Consider the following 16,986-nt stretch of genomic DNA (forward strand, 5'->3'; position numbering starts at 1 on the left):
TTCTGGAGCTAAAGTGTCTATAGTGCAGTTAAGTAGAATAATTTCCGTTTTGTTTACATTAATTTTATAACCCCCAAGCCTTTGAAAGTCAGAGAAAAATTTTAAAATCTTCAATTGACTTGAGGGTTTAGAGTCTATGAAGAGGGCAATGTCGTACGCATATAATTTTATGTTTGTCATTCCTAATATTGGGGCAGTGTCAGCTTTGATATTCCTAATGGCGATCGCTAGAGGCTCAATAAATAATGCGAATAAAATTGGCGACAGGGGACATCCTTGTCGCGTGCCTCTAGTAACCTCACAGGACCCAATATTAGTATTATTGACAATAATTTGTGCCCTGGAATTCATATACAATTGACGTAAAAGAGAAATAAAAACATTCGGGAAATTAAAACTGCGTAAAATTGCAAACATGCAATCCCAAGACACTAGATCGAAGGCTTTCTCCGCATCTAAAAACCAAATTTGAGCCTTCACCTTATTAGTTTTAAAATAATCTAGTGCCTCCAGTAGAAATGTAGTGTTGGAATGGAGATGCCTGCCTGCAATAAAACCGCACTGATCATGTGCTACCAGAGATCCTACTATTTTATTTAATCGATTTGCTAAAAGTTTTGTAAAAATTTTGTAGTCGGTATTCAAAAGGTTAATCGGTCTATATGAGTTAATATTTTCCTTATCTTTTCCTTTTTTTAAAATACTGACCACCACCGCTGTATGAAAGGAGTCCGGCGGGGGGTTTCCTTGAAGTAAGTTATTCATTAATTTCAAAAGTTCCTTGCGTAATGTTCCCCTAAATTTTTTTAAAAATTCAATGGGAAGGCCATCCTCGCCATTGGCCTTGCCGTTGGGGAAGGCCTCTATCACTGCATCTAATTCTAATAGTGAAAAATCCTGTGTAAGGTTGTCCTTACCCTCAGCATCTATTTTAGGTATTTCAAGTGGCTGTAGGAATTCCGTGATAGTCAGGTGTAGCGCCCTCAGTTGCTTGATATATCCCCTCATAATGATTTAAAAATAACTTACCGATGGAAGTGGGGGTCTTAACTCGTATTTTAGTGATGGGATCTACTAACTGATCTATTCTATTACGCACCTGCTTTTCTTTAGATTGCCAGGCCAGCAGCTTTCCTGTGTATATACTCTCCTCATAAGTCTTTTGTGCTTGTGAATTACTATTTATGTCACCTAAATCATAATAAAAATCCTTCATCCTGCTCTTCGCCTCATACAACTTATGTCCAGAGATCATAGATCTGACCCTGTAGTGCTCTAAGGTAGCCTGCGAGAATATCTTCTTGTATGACAATGTGTGGTTCTATTCTAATGTCTCCATTAGCCTTCCTGGATAGGTATAGGTGGCCATAACTTATTGATGGTACACGTTTAGCCCTGATGACTCTTCGAATTGCCTCTGCCGAATGGCTGTTTAGTTTGTGGTGCAGTGTTGATAAAGCATACGTGATTTTTGCTGCTTTGCTTGCTACTGTCTTTATGTGCAGTGTTTATTTTCCTGTGTCCATCAGCTAAACTCCGAGGTAATTGTATTTGGAGGCCGTGTCTACTTTTAGTGGACCAAGTTGCCATTTAAGTTGGCGTTTTTTGGGGCATTAGCCAAAAAACAGGACTTTTGTGTTCCCAGCATTCGCATGGAGAGCATTGAGCTTATTATGTTTGTAAGATATCCAAAGCCCTCCTCATCCCAATGCGAGTCTGATCCATCAGGACGAAGTCATCTGCGTACTGTATTATTGGTAATGTTTTCCGGCCTAATGTTGTTGGAAAGGTTCTACCTTTCAATAGTTCTTCCCCAAGATCTGCTGTGTACAATTTGAATAAGGTCGGGGCGGGTATGCATCCCTGCCTTAGGCCTCTGTTGGTGAGTATCAGTGCGGTGGCGTGTGATTGTGTTAGCTTGATCCTCACCCAAGTATCTGTGTATAGTACGGTTATTGCTGCGAGCAGTTGTTTTTGGATGCCCCTTCCTGTCAGTTTTCTCCATAAGATACTGCGGTCGTTGCCATCAAAGGCCGCACTATAATTGACAAAGCAGGCATATAGAAGAGGAGTATTTGTCTTGCGCTTTTGAGCCCAGGTAAGTGGTGCGATGATGTTGTCTAGAGTCTAAACCCTGTCTGGTAGGGCAGAATGATTTTATTATCTGTTACCCAATGTCCTAGTTCTTTTAGGAGCACTTTGGTAAATGTTTTGCCATCCATGTCCAATTGGGCAATTAACCTGTAGATTTCAGGTCTAGTCGGAGCTCCTTTTTTGTGAATTGGAAGGGAGGATCGTGCCCTTCCATGCTAATCGGATGACTGATGTGTCAAGGCATTCATTAAACAGGTTCAGCGTCACTGGAGCCCAAAATGTTCGCTCTTCTTTAAAAATAGTCCCAGTTAAGCCGCTCGTTTCTGGGACCCTGTCACTCCGGCTGTTTTTTTATATCTTCAGTATCTCCGCCCTAGTTACTGTAATATTGCTGTACTCCGGATCTTCTAGGGAGTTTTTCAGCAGGTCAATGTAGAAGGTCTGAGTTTTGTCAGAACTCACGTATAGGTTCTCCACATACTCCTCCCAAATAATTTCTGGTACAATATTCTCCTTGCTGAATGACATAGTTGATAAGCTATTTACATATTTCCAGAATGCTCTCGACTTGCTGGGTGGAACCAATGAGTATATGCGTTTCCACTGTTCCTGAGTTTCTTGTGTTCTATTGGCTCTGTGCAATTGTTTTGTATTGGTTTCTGGACTCTTCTAGTTTTTTTTCTGTGGTTATGGTTCTTTTTTTCTATGTAGTTGTTCAGCGCGTCGATACAATTTTTTGCTCTCTAAAATATTTTGTGTTCTAGGGAGTTGGGCTGCCCCGCTCTTTTCAGCACAGTTTGACATTTATTTCGATTTTGTCGAATTAGTGACTCGTGGAGCTTGTTTAACAGTGAGCAGCACTGCACTGCCCTTTTTATTTCAAGAACCCTTCATGGTTGATCATGTTGGTTGGGCCCAATTTAATTCTTTTCATCAGAGGGCCCGCATTTGTTTCGAAACTTGCAGCCAGCTGGGTTGTAGTTTTTGTTCACTTTTGCACTTATGTTGAGGTCAATAGTGATAAGGTTGTGATCGCTTTCTTTCCTTCTATTTACTTGGTAAGTTGTGCACCTCTTTAGTAGCTCTCTACTTTGGAAGGATGGCTGTGGATATTCGGCCCTAGCTCAGCCAGCACCCAGGGAAACCTATCACACCATTCATTTCTGAAAACTAGACACCTAGAGTAGTCCAGGATGGTGTGCCTTGCGTGGAACCCTTGATGTTTTGAAACTTTGGCTACATACACACATCTTCCTCACATTTCTGTGAGAAAAAGTTCTGGAATCTGAAGGGGGTCACACATGTCCTACATCCCAGCATTTCCCCACATCTTCATATGAATAAAATGGTATCTCACATGCACGTGGGCCTAGCACCCATAACAGGAAACACAGAAAATTGCAACATGGGCACATCAAATATTTCCACAGAAGGCAACTCTGTTTTCCCAATCCGCATGGCTGTGGATTTTAAGGCTTGTCTTGGCTGCCACCCACGGGAGCCTACACATTTCTGAAAACTTGAAAAGTGCTGAAAACCCAGGTGATGGGCCTGCGTGGATCTCATGAGGTTTATCACTCAAATGACTCTACAAATCACACATTTTGGCTAAAAATACACATTTGTCATACATTTGTGTGCAGCAAAGTTCCCAAATCTGTGGGTATTCACAAATTTCCTGCCACCCATTTCCACACATCTCCCTGTGACAAAGGTACCCCACTTGTGTGGATGGGCATTAAGACTCTAATATAAAGGGCCCTAAAACATTAAGTGGAGAGATCAGAAATAGGGGCTAGGCTCTGCCACCACTCATTTGAATCTACCAACTACAGAGTTTTGAAAACTAGACATCCAGGGGATTCCAGGGTGGTGTGCCTTGCATGGATCCCATCATGATTTCTTTTACCCACAGTGTCCTGCAAACCTTCAAATTTGGATAAAAATGCACCTTTTTCACACATTTCTTTGAGGAAAACTTCCAGACTCAGCAGGAATTTTCAAAATTCCTGCCACCCAGCATTACCCTTGCCCCAATGAAAGTGCTGCGCCACTTCTGTGGCTGGACCTAGAGCCTATGACAGGAACGGATCAAACCAAGGTCAATGGGGATCCTCTCATAGACTAAGAAAACAACGTGGGGTCCATGCTAGGCATACCACCCTGGGCTATCCAGGGTGTCTAGTTTTCCGAAATGAGTGGATTTGGTAGGTTTCTATCAACAACATCCAGTTACAGGCTCATAGTCCGCAGGTACCCACACTACAAAAAATATGGGGTTTGAGTAGAGAAAATGGTTTAGCCAAGTTAGCTTTTGTGCACTTTCCTATTGCTGGTGCTAGTCCCACCCACAAATTGGGCTCAATTTTTATGTGGAGACATGTGGGAACCCTGGGTGGATGGTAATATGTGGATCGCAACAGATTCAGAAATTTTCCACACAAAATGTAAATAAATTGGTGATCTTAGCCATTTAAACAAAGTTTTCAGGGCATGGTGGGAAAGCTTTTTGAATGAATGCAAGTTACACAATCCAGGACACCTGCAGGTTTTCCATTCTAAAAAAAATGTGAGCAGTTTTTATTGTTCCTTTGAAGTCCTCCCAGTACTGAAGTACAGGCTTATACCATTAGGTTTTTGCAACTCCGGAACAGCTAGCGTCAAAGAGCAAAAACTGATAATAGTATAGTAATATTGTATTGTGATTGTAATTGCATTTAAATAGCGCTTGCTACCCCTGACGAGGCGTTGAAGCGCTTTTTCGGCGAGTAGCACACTACTCCGGACCTCAGAGAGCATTTAATTAGTATAGTGAAATATGAAAATTAATTTCAGTGGTGGGTAGGTTACGCAGTTATTTGGATTCCGAAGGATAGCGGAGGGATAGAAGAGGAAAAAATTATTGCATTTATATAGCGCTTGTTACCCTTGATTAGAATAGTGAAATATGAAAGTAATTTGAGTGGTGGATATTCGTCAGTTATTTGGATTGACAGGATAGCTTACGGATAGAAGAGGGGAAAAGGTTTGCATTTATATAGCGCTTGTTACACCTGAAGGGGTGTTGAAGTGCTTTTTTTGGCGAGTAGCATACTACTCCGGGACCCATTAAGGATTAGTGTAGAATTGGTATGGTGAAATATGAAAATAATTGGAGTGGTTGATATGTAAATCAGTTATTTGGATTGAGAAGGGTAGGGAAGGGATAGAAGAGGGAAAAAGGTTTGCATTTATATAGCGCTTGTTACCCCTGATGGCGTGATGAAGCGCTATTTTGGCGAGTAGCACGCTGCTCCAAAACCCATAAAGAATTAGTTTAACATTAGTGAAGTGAAATATGAAAGTAATTTGAGTGGTGGATGTGTTATTTATTTATTTGGATAGAGAAGGGTAGCAGAGGGATAGAAGAGGGGAAAGGTTTGCATATATATAGTGCTTGTTACCCCTGATGAGGAGTTGAAGCTTTTTTTCAGCAAGTAGCACGCTACTCTGAAACCCATGAAGGATTAGTGGTGAATTAGTATAGTGAAATATGAAATTTGAGAAGTGGACAAGTTAGTCTGTTATCTTGATTGAAAAGGATAGTGAAGGGATAGAAGAGTGAAGGATTTAGACTTTGTTTTCTGCTTTTGTTTTGGAGGTCATAGCAGTAGGAGGAGTCTTGGGATGAGTAAAATGGGATGTGGAGGGGAAGAGTCAGAGGGAAGATTTAGAAAGGCTTATTTTGGTGGACCGATAGAGTAAAAGAGGTGTCAGATGATGCAAGAAGGGGTAGAGGATTGGAGAGTCTAGAAAGGGTTATTTGGGGTTCATCAGATCAGAACTAGACAATGCCAAAAACAGACCGAAGAAACTCTTCGAAATGCTAAAACAACAATCAAACAAATTGGCCAGAACCGCTCTCCTAACTTCGAATTCACAGCTCTGCAGTGAAGAATTTTCCTCATTTGTCACAGCAAAAACCAACTCCCTCCAACTCAAACTTAGTTCGGCAGCAATTAACTCAGCTTCCCTAATGATCACCCAAGTTGAAAATCCTAATCAACCTGATCTACCTTTGCCTAAAAATAATTCTCACTGGTCCACCTTCAAACTCTACGACCTCAGTGACATAACTAAAACCTTATCTACTATCAAACCCAATAACCACTTTAATAACCCTGTCCCTTCAAACTGCCTACCCCACATCCACAACATCATCTCCACTCTCTGGACCAAAATCATCAATGTCTCGCTAGCGCAAGGTCATATCCCAGACTGCTTACAAAATTGGTAAAGTCACCCCTATCCTAAAAAAAACGACAGCAAGCCCCTCTGAACCTAATAACTTCTGACCTATAACCAACATTCCCATGCTAGCCAAAGTCCTGGAAAAATGTGTTCAGCAACAACTGAACCAACACATCACAGATTTCAAACTACTGAACGACTGCCTATTGAGTTTCAGACCCGGGCATAACACAGAAACAGCGATTCTGCATATAAATGATGACACCCTCCTTGCTCTTAACCGAAATGAAACATGTCTACTAGTCCTGCTCGACCTCTCATCAGCCTTCGACATGGTCAATCATGACAACGTTCTAAGAAGACTGGAAAACAGGATGGGCTTTTCCGGCACAGTCCTTCAATGGTTCAAATCTTTTCTGTAAAACAGAACACAAGCGTTCATGGTTAACAAAAATCTCTCTGCCCCTTCAACCAATCTACTAAAAGTACCTCAAGGCTCAACCCTATCTCCAGCGTTATTTAACCTTTATGTCGAACCAATAACCGATCTACTACAGCAGGCGAACATCTCCTATCACATATACGCGGACGGCACTCAACTCTACATCAAGATCACGTCCATTGAAGAGATAAAGATAATGAATCAAGATCTCGAAAAGACCGTCAACTGGCTAATGAAAAACTTCCTCAAGCTAAATGCGCAAAAAACTGACTTTCTCTGAATTTCCCCTCCTAAAAACTCTGTGGAGAGAAAGGAATGGGCCAATATGATCACTGCCCTAAATTGCACTCTGATTCTGGTGGACTCCGCCAAATCGCTGGGAATTACACTGGATAAAAAACTTAACATGCAAACACACATCAACCTGTTGGCTAAAAATGCCCGCTTTCACCTCAGCTATCTCAGAAAAATGAAACCATTCATCGAGAGCCCTGACCTCAAAACGAGGTTGAAATACGGTTGTACTACCCTCTTGGGGCTGCCCAAAATCTCAACAGCCCCTCTAAAAGCCTGTCTCAACGTAGCAGCAAGACTCTTAACAGGATCTAGGAATTTTGACCATATATCTTCACACCTCAATGCGCTCAACTGGCTACCCTACGAAACCAGAATCCACCTAAAGATGGCCTGCATTACTCATAAAGCTCTCCACCACAACACCCCCAGTACCTATCCTAGAAACTCACTTTATCTGGAGGAAACAGACACTCTAGGAGCTCTGACAACCTACTTCTGAAACCCTTTTGTTTCATCAATAAAAAACTTCCGACAGAGCATTCTCCGGAGCGGCACCAAGAATTTGGAACTCTCTACCTCCGTGCATCAGAAAAATCTTGTCTACACCTTTATTCAAAAGGGAAGCAAAATCATTCCTGATAACCAAATTCCTCCCTTAACTCCACACATTCCTCACCATATGGTGCCCTACTAGCACACCAGCCTTCTCACTGACTTACAAGGCGCTGCAGCAGTCCACTACCTCAAACTTGTCTCCACATTCCCCTTATTGACACCTATGCCTCTTTGACTTACTCGTACTCGAACTTGCTCCTACTGTTATGTACAAACCCTCTCTATTACCATTTCTGCGACCTGACGAAACTTGTTAGAAATGTCTTGATACTATATCTGCCCTGTTTTGCAAAAAGTTGTATCCTTACTCTGCTACCTGCCTAAACGTGTTACAAATGTTTTGATACATTCTCTTATGGCAAAAGTTGTATTCTTACTCTGCTTTTTTGTGAAGCGCTCTCATACCCTAATCTGGGTCTTGTTCGCGCTATAGAAAACTCTAAAAATAAAAAGTAAGTATACGTAGGTTAAAGATGCATTAGATAAACTCTGATTTTCAAGTGTTGTACTTATATTTTTTATATATATATATTTTTTAATTTTTTTATTGAGTTTTGGTCATGTAGCAATAAGCTTAACCAGCAAACATTGCCACTCGACAGTTCCAATAAAGCAGATTATCTAAACGTGCAGTGATGGAAGAGCATTAGCATATTGCATTGATGGACATCAATATTCCCATTAGCATAAATAGTGTAGGGTCGACATTGCAGACATAATCAGGTCTAGTGTGAGCTAGGTCAAATCCCATGTGAGAGCGCCGTCACCCATCAAGCGGCGTTTCAGCGTCAGTGTCATTAGGGGCAGCTTGCACTAAGAGGTAGGTTTGGAGGGGAGACCAGATGTCGCATGGGCGGGAGGAATGTGGCAGGAGTTCAGCATTGGTGTGTAATTGATCTTGACAAAATATAAGGTCATTCAGCCATTCTTTGAATTTGGGCGCCCTCCCTCAACCCCATCTGCAGGCAACTCACCGTTTAGCTAGCAAGAGTGCCAATGAGATGTACTTTCGAACTGGGGCAGGCCAGTGCCCCGGTAAAGCCGATGATCGTAACAAGGGGGTCATCAGGGACGTGTAGTCCGGTCATTTGGCCAAGCGCCTCCAGCACCTCCGTCCAGTAGCGTTGAATGGGAGCGCAGTCCCAAGCCAGGTGTCTAATATCCGCACTCACTCTCTCGCAACGGTCACAGCAATCAGTTATACATTTTTTTTTTTTTTTAAACATAATTATTTTACATGTTTATCCATAGCAATACACATATATAGGTACATATCTATAGTACAAATAAATGCTTATATACAGAGGGATATGCTGTATATTTCTGATTGCATATGGTGCTTCTGTGGGGAGGAGCCAATTCTTAAATAGTTTTCTGACGAGAAGATGGTTGTCCATGGATCTTATGTTGGGGGGTAAAGGGTTCCATAGTTTGGCTGCTTGAACAAAGAAGGATGTGCCACCCATGTTTTTTTTTATAGTATCCTGGGCTTTTGAGGCGAGGTGCCACTCTAGAGCGGAGGTTCCTTTGTTGAATGTGTTTGGTGATATTCCATGTTTCGCTTTGTGGGTGATACAGAGCAGCTTGAATGTGGATCTTCTGCCAACCGGTAACCAATGCAGGGCTTTCAAGGCAGAAGAGATGTGTTCTTGTGGTCTAATAGGCAAAAGTAGTCTGGCACTCGAGTTCTGAATAAATGCGTTGTAGTCTTTTCATGGTCGTTAAAGATGATCCGTGGTAGAGGCTATTGGCGTAATCGAGTTTGGACAGAACAAGGGAGTGGTAACTTTGACCTTGTGTGGAAATCCCAAATGGGGGAAGATTCGTTGCAGAGTTTTTATAGCAACCAAGCTTGATCTTGCTAGTTTGTCCACTTGGGTATTCATCGATAGCTTGGAGTCCATGGTCATTCCGAGGTTTCTTACTTCCTTCGATACTTTAGGCGGTGATCCCAGTTCATCAGGCCAGGCGGCAAGCGGGTCATAATGTTTCCAATCGCCACAAGTGAGGATTTCCGTTTTGGAAGAATTCGATTTGAGATGGCTCCAAGGCATCCATTGATCCACGGCTCTGAGACAACTGAAAATTGGCCAGTTTCCAATGTCTTTGGGGCATTCCAGTTGAATGAGTATTTGCGTTTCATCTGCATACTTATAGCACATGAGGTGAAATTGATTGAACAGTACCGGTAATGACTTCATGTAGATGTTGAAAAGCATGGTTGAGATGATAGAGCCTTGTGGGACCCCTGCTTTTGTGGAGTACGGTTTGGATGAGAAAGTTGGGTTATGGATGACATTAGTTCTGCTTCGAAGGTAGGACGCAATCCAGTCAGAGTGTCATGGTCAACTGTGTCAAAGGCAGACAAAAGGTCCAAGAGGAGTAGAGCAGCAACCCCGTTGCGTTCAAATGTGTTCTTCAGGTCATCCCAGATGGCAAGGAGAGCAGATTCTGTGCCTATTCCCAGACGGAATCCTGTTTGAAAATCTGAAAGTATTGCATTCTCTTCAATGAATTGTAACATCTGGGCGAACACTGCTCTTTTTATCAGTTTGCCCAGGATAGGTCCATTTGTAATGGGTCTGTAGTTGTCAGGGTTCAGTGGGTCCAAGTTTGTTTTCTTCAGTAGAGGGTGCATGTATGACTTTTTTAGTTCTTCTGGAAATATTCCGGTAGTTAAGGAATCGTTGATGATTCTTCTTACTGGAGCGACAGCAGAGGTTGTTAGATGAATTGTCTTGAAAGTTTGTGGTGGACACAGGTCAGAATGGCTGCCGGCAGGCCTGCTTGCTTTGACCAGGTCCATAAATTTATCGTGCAAAATGTGTTGGAAGAAACGGAGAGGTTGGGTTAGAGTATTTTTAGGTTGTTGTTTTGTAAAAGGGTTAGTGCTGGTGCTTTGTCTCTGATTTAATTATGAGTCCAACGTGTCTGCTGTGTTTGTGTAATGATTTGCCATTTTCTCTGTGAAATATTGAGTAACGGATGAGTTCTTTCTAGGCAATTCGGTTTACGAAATTCATTGGGTATTTTATAGAATTCTTTATTTGCACATTTAGCATTTTGAATTCTATCTGAGTAGTACCTTTTCTTTGCTTTTTTAATAACTAGCTTGTATAATCTGTTAATTTTCTGTAGGTGAAGTTTGTCTTGTTTGGTGTTTGTGTTGAGCCAGGCACGTTGCAGCTTTCCAATGTTCTGTTATATGTCTTTTATCTCTGTATTTCTCCAAGGTGCTTGTTTTATTTTGTTCTGCTGTGTGGTTTTGAGTGGTATTAGGATATAAAAAAAGATTCCCGTGGCCACTCATATAGTTTTTTATCAGAATTTATTGTTTACACATCTGTACTGGATGTTAGTTGTGTTTCTAAGTGTTACAAATTGAGTTTGTTCCACCGTCGATAGGTGGATGCAAGTAAGGTGGTTTTAGGTGAGTCGCTTAGTGTTGTTTTACGTTGGAAAGCAAGCAAATGGTGGTCTGACCATGTGACTGGAGTTATAGTTTGAAAGGTAACTAGTTCGTTATTAGTAAGAAGGACATCTAGGATGTGTCCAACGATGTGTGTGGGTTTGTGGACGATCTGATGCAGGTTCAGCGCATCTAGGCCAGTGATTATTGTTTTTGGATGGGGCATATTGGGTTTGTCAAACGAAATGTTGAGGTGACCCAGAACGCATAGAGTGTATTGTTATCAGGCTTGAAACTGTGTCTAGAAGTGTGTCTGGGAATGTCGCCTTGCTAGGTGGAGCAGGAAGTTACAGGAGGATGACGGTGTAGAATTGCATCAGGTGAGAAGAGTCACAATTCTTTATGGAGATGTCGTCAACTTTAGTGATATGTAATGTTTGCCTGAACACAACAGCTAGGCCACCTCCTTTTTTGCCTACACAATTTTGGGTGATTATTTGATAGCCTAGAGGAACAGCTCCTTGCAGGACTGGAGCCATATCATCTCCCAACCATGGTTCAGTTATGGATAGTATGTCTGGTTTTGAGTCAGTGAGAAGGTCATAGATGTGATGTTTGTTTTAGAAAGCGATTGAACATTTATTAGCAGACAGTTTAGAGAATGTGTTTTGGTGACAGTGAGACTTTGTCTTGTAGAAGAGTGATCAGTATATATATATATTATATATATATATATACATTATTTATGATGACAATAAACCCCCTTTGAAGTAACCTTGGTGTTTTGGTGAAGTCCTTTCCATGACCTGAGTGCACGAGTGGAACTCGGTTTTCTGCAAAAATTAATTACCGGCATACTCCACCAGCATCGTGCCACCTCTCAACGGGCTACGTTCTCCGACAGGAGTGCATCTTCATTTGGATATATATATACTTTGACAAAGACCGTGAGGTTGAAACGCGTCAGTCATTAAATTGCTCTTTTTCTACGAATCCTGAGTGCGACTCTTACCTTCTTCGAGGGTTTTCTTGCATATATATATATATATATATATATATATATATATATATATATATATATATTATCTACTGGCGGTCGCCAGTAGATAGTTATAGTTAGGACCGAGTTTCCATAGGAAATCTCAAAATTCTATTTTGAATAACTTTGGCGCCGGTTGACGAATCCTCGCGAAATTTTCAAAACAAATGGGGCACTCCGTTCAGCTCCTACCCTGAAAGTCTCGGGGTGATTCGCCAAGCGGGGGCCGAGAAAAAGGGGGGGTCCCAAAACGCGTTTTCCCCATGCATTTTTCCATAGGACCTTTAGTCGCAGCTACAGCCCGAACGGCTGAACAGAATTACTTGAAATTTGGCAGAGAGGTAGCCATAAGGTCAAGGAAGTGCCTTTTGCAGATCTGGTGTAAATCTGTTCAGTATTTCCTGAGAAAATAGCATTTAAAAGCATATCAATATCTATACGCACGCAGCGTGCGCGCACTGTGCAAGCCCTGTGCGCGCACCCTAACGTGCGCGAGCGTAATTCTGATTGGTTGTTAGATGTCAGTAAACATTCGAATCGGTCGAAATCAGGAAGTGTCGGCCGCCATTTTGTCTGTCGCACTGAAAAGGAAAGGTGGGGAACGTGAATAGGGGGCAGAGTAGGGAGTTCTTGACCCCTAGCCATTGTCAGGGGGTCACAGTAGGACCACGAAGGGCCAAAAAAAAAGATTTAAATTTTTTTTAAAACATCGCGGGGTGCGCGCACCCAGCGCGCACCCGAAAAAAAACCTTAAAAAAAATAGAAAGAAAAATCAAGTTTAAGTGTTTAGATATTAGGTGGCTCTAAAAAGAGCCCTTGTGTTTATTGAGTGTTTTTCGGTACCTACAAGTAAGTACCGATGCAGAGTCTAAAGTTCAAGAGGAAGACTCTGTTCCCTTCATCATTAAAATGGACACCATCTCCTCTATAAATGTCTTGCATGTTGTAACGCAAGTTGTTGTGGTATATAGAACCCATACCATAGTCTCTGAGGAAAGCAGAAACAGACTTATTGACGTGCTTTCTTGCTTTGTCAATCTGCGGACAATGTTGGTTGGATCAGTTCCACTTTTGCCTTTGGCATATATTAGAATATACAAAGGCAGTTTGTGGAAAAAGTGACATCAATTGCAAAAAAGTGTCCTTAATAAGCATTTCCAGACCTACCCCAGTTAAAGTGCCTAGGTCATTTCCACCACAGTGCACAATAATAAGGTTAGGCTGTGGGAGATGTAGAAAGGTTTTCACCAAAGGCATTAATTGGTGCCACTTTAATTCTCTCTGACCAATCCATTTAATGTCTACATTTGGCAAAGCAAGGTCTTTCACAATACCTCTTTTTTCTGCAAATTTGTCACTCCAGAAGACATAGCTATGACCTACAATCCACACTGTGAACATCTTCCAAGGAGATCTGGATGCACTCAGGAGGTGTCTTTCAGTAGAATGGCAATATGAAAAGAAAGACAGTTGAAAAAATGGAGGCATACATACTTTTTTTTAATAAAAATAACTCATTGGCTGATTCAAACCATTTTACAGTTAAAACTAGGCTGTATGTTTACATTTTTAAAAGCATGTTTTGTATTGGTTCAGAAAAATGTGTTCCCACAGAACATTTCTTTGGATTTGCTGTTAGGTTTGAAAAGTCAAGCACTCTTGCTCTTTGGATTAGAAACATTGTGTGCTGAACTTCTGACCTCTCTGCTCACACCAGTGTTCCATGACCTGTTGCTATGGTAGCAGGCAGAAGTCATGTTGGGGGAAGGGATGATTTGGAAAAGGGTTGAAATTTGCAATCAATAGAAATGTGTTATTCCATTTGAAACAATGTGGAAAGGACTGTGATTTGACATTAACATGTATATGTGTGAAAAAAGAGAGGGAAACATTGCCATTTACTGTTTCTGGTGAGAGGAGAGATGTACAGCTCTGAGATTCTGGCTCTGATAATCTGCTGTTTGAGTGCCACATTTCTTTCTCAACAAACTAATTTTAAAGGTGAGTTATGAGTTTGAGAGGGGATGTATGTGGTGAGTTTTGATATAAATAATAGAATTGTGATTCTTCTTTTAAAGTTGTGTTTTACATTTTGTGTTTTAGGAGATATTTAACTGTCTTGAACTTGTAAGATATTATGGAGTATGTCTTCACTATAAGTTAAGGTGTACTGGTATCACTGAGGAATACTGTTTTGTGCCTAGAATCACATCATGAGTCTGTCTGCACACAGGAATTGTTGTCAGAGATTTAATTTGTGTTGGTCTTGGTCTCAAGGAGCTGTTAGGACATGTGCTCTTTTCTGCTTCTCTAAAATATAAGGAAAATGTGTCAGGCTGTCACAGTAATTATCACTTGCTCCACCACAGTACTAAATGTGCTTTCAAATTGCCAAAGAAAATATTGCTTTCTGCCTAGAATCACACCATGAGTCTGTGTGCACACAGGAATTGTTGTCAGTGATTTAATTTGTGTTGCTGTTGTTCTGTAAAACTTGCACTTTCAGGAAAGGGCCAGCTTGTTTTCTTCAACTGTGATGGTTAGCACTCAGCAGAAATCACTATCTCACAAATGAGAGGCAACTGCTAACACATTTGAAATCAACAGGGTAGTTTTCCTTCCAATCTTGCAATGGGTGAGGTAGTTCCTACATGTTAAAAACTCCAATTAACCCTTAACACACATGTACTCTTACACACATCTCTGCAGTCTTCATGCAGTTGTGCAAGTCTTCATGCAGATCTCTCTTGCACCTGACAATACACAATCTCCAGAAACACACTCTTTGCACACATGCAGCAGCTTCTCCTACACTCCCATGCGTACTACTCAGCTCTGTGTGGTGTTTCAGATAGCAGTGTGTAACGCAAACACATTCAATGTCACCAAGGCTCATTTCCTTTGCTCTAGTCTAATCACTCACCCTGTAACACATGGTCATGGTCTCAAGGAGCTGTTAGGACATGTGCTCTTTTCTGCTTCTCTAAAATATAAGGAAAATGTGTCAGGCTGTCACAGTAATTATCACTTGCTCCACCACAGTACTAAATGTGCTTTGAAATTGCCAAAGAAAATATCGCTTTCTGCCTAGAATCACACCATGAGTCTGTGTGCACACAGGAATTGTTGTCAGAGATTTAATTTGTGTTGCTGTTGTTCTGTAAAACTTGCACTTTCAGGAAAGGGCCAGCTTGTTTTCTTCAACTGTGATGGTTAGCACTCGGCAGAAATCACTATCTCACCAATGAGAGGCAAATGCTAACCATTTGAAATCAACAGGGTAGATTTTCCTTCCAATCTTGCAATGGGTGAGGTAGTTCGTATATGTTCAAAACTCCAATTAACCCTTACCACACATGTACTCTTACACACATATCTGCACTCTTCATGCAGTTGTGCAAGTCTCCATGCAGATCTCTCTTGCACCTCACAATACACAGTCTCCAGAAACACACTCTTTGCACACATGCAGCAACTTCTCCTACACTCCCATGCGTACTACTCAGCTCTGTGTGGTGTTTTAGATAGCAGTGTGTAACACAAACACATTCAACGTCACCAAGGCTCATTTCCTTGGCTCTAGTCTAATCACTCACCCTGTAACACATGCTCATGGTCTCAAGGAGCTGTTAGGACATGCACTCTTTTCTGCTTCTCTAAAATATAAGGAAAATGTGTCAGGCTGTCACAGTAATTATCACTTGCTCCACCAGAGTAGTAAATGTGCAGTCAAATTGCCAAAGAAAATATCGCTTTCTGACTAGAATCACACCATAAGTCTGTGTGCACACAGGAATTGTTGTCAGAGATTTAATTTGTGTTGCTGTTGTTCTCTAAAACTTGCACTTTCAGGAAAGGGCCAGCTTGTTTTCTTCAACTGTGATGGTTAGCACTCAGCAGAAATCACTATCTCACAAATGAGAGGCAAATGCTAACACATTTGAAATCAACAGGGTAGATTTTCCTTCCAATCTTGCAATGGGTGAGGTAGTTCCTACATGTTCAAAACTCCAATTAACCCTTACCACACATGTACTCTTACACACATATCTGCACTCTTCATGCAGTTGTGCAAGTCTCCATGCAGATCTCTCTTGCACCTGACAATACACAGTCTCCAGAAACAGACTCTTTGCACACACGCAGCAGTTTCGCCTACACTCCCGTGCGTACTACTCAGCTCTCTGTTGTGTTTCAGATAGCCGTGTGTAACGCAAACACATTCAACGTCACCAAGGCTCATTTCCTTTGCTCTAGTCTAATCACTCACCCTGTAACACATGGTCATGGTCTTAAGGAGCTGTTAGGACATGTGCTCTTTTCTGCTTGTCTAAAATATAAGGAAAATGTGTCAGGCTGTCACAGTAATTATCACTTGCTCCACCACAGTACTAAATGTGCTTTGAAATTGCCAAAGAAAATATCGCTTTCTGCCTAGAATCACACCATGAGTCTGTGTACACACAGGAATTGTTGTCAGAGATTTAATTTGTGTTGCTGTTGTTCTCTAAAACTTGCACTTTCAGGAAAGGACCAGCTTGTTTTCTTCAACTGTGATGGTTAGCACTCAGCAGAAATCACTATCTCACAAATGAAAGGCAAATGCTAACACATTTGAAATCAACAGGGTAGATTTTCCTTCCAATCTTGTAATGGGTGAGGTTGTTCCTACATGTTCAAAACTCCAATTAACCCTTAACACACATGTACTCTTTCACACATCTCTGCACTCTTCATGCAGTTGTGCAAGTCTCCATGCAGATCTCTCTTGCACCTGACAATACACAGTCTCCAGAAACACACTTTTTGCACACACGCAGCAGCTTCTCCTACACTCCCGTGCGTACTACTGAGCTCTGT

This window comes from Triturus cristatus, chromosome 6, assembly GCF_964204655.1.
Source record: "Triturus cristatus chromosome 6, aTriCri1.1, whole genome shotgun sequence".
In the NCBI taxonomy this organism is placed as follows: domain Eukaryota; kingdom Metazoa; phylum Chordata; class Amphibia; order Caudata; family Salamandridae; genus Triturus; species Triturus cristatus.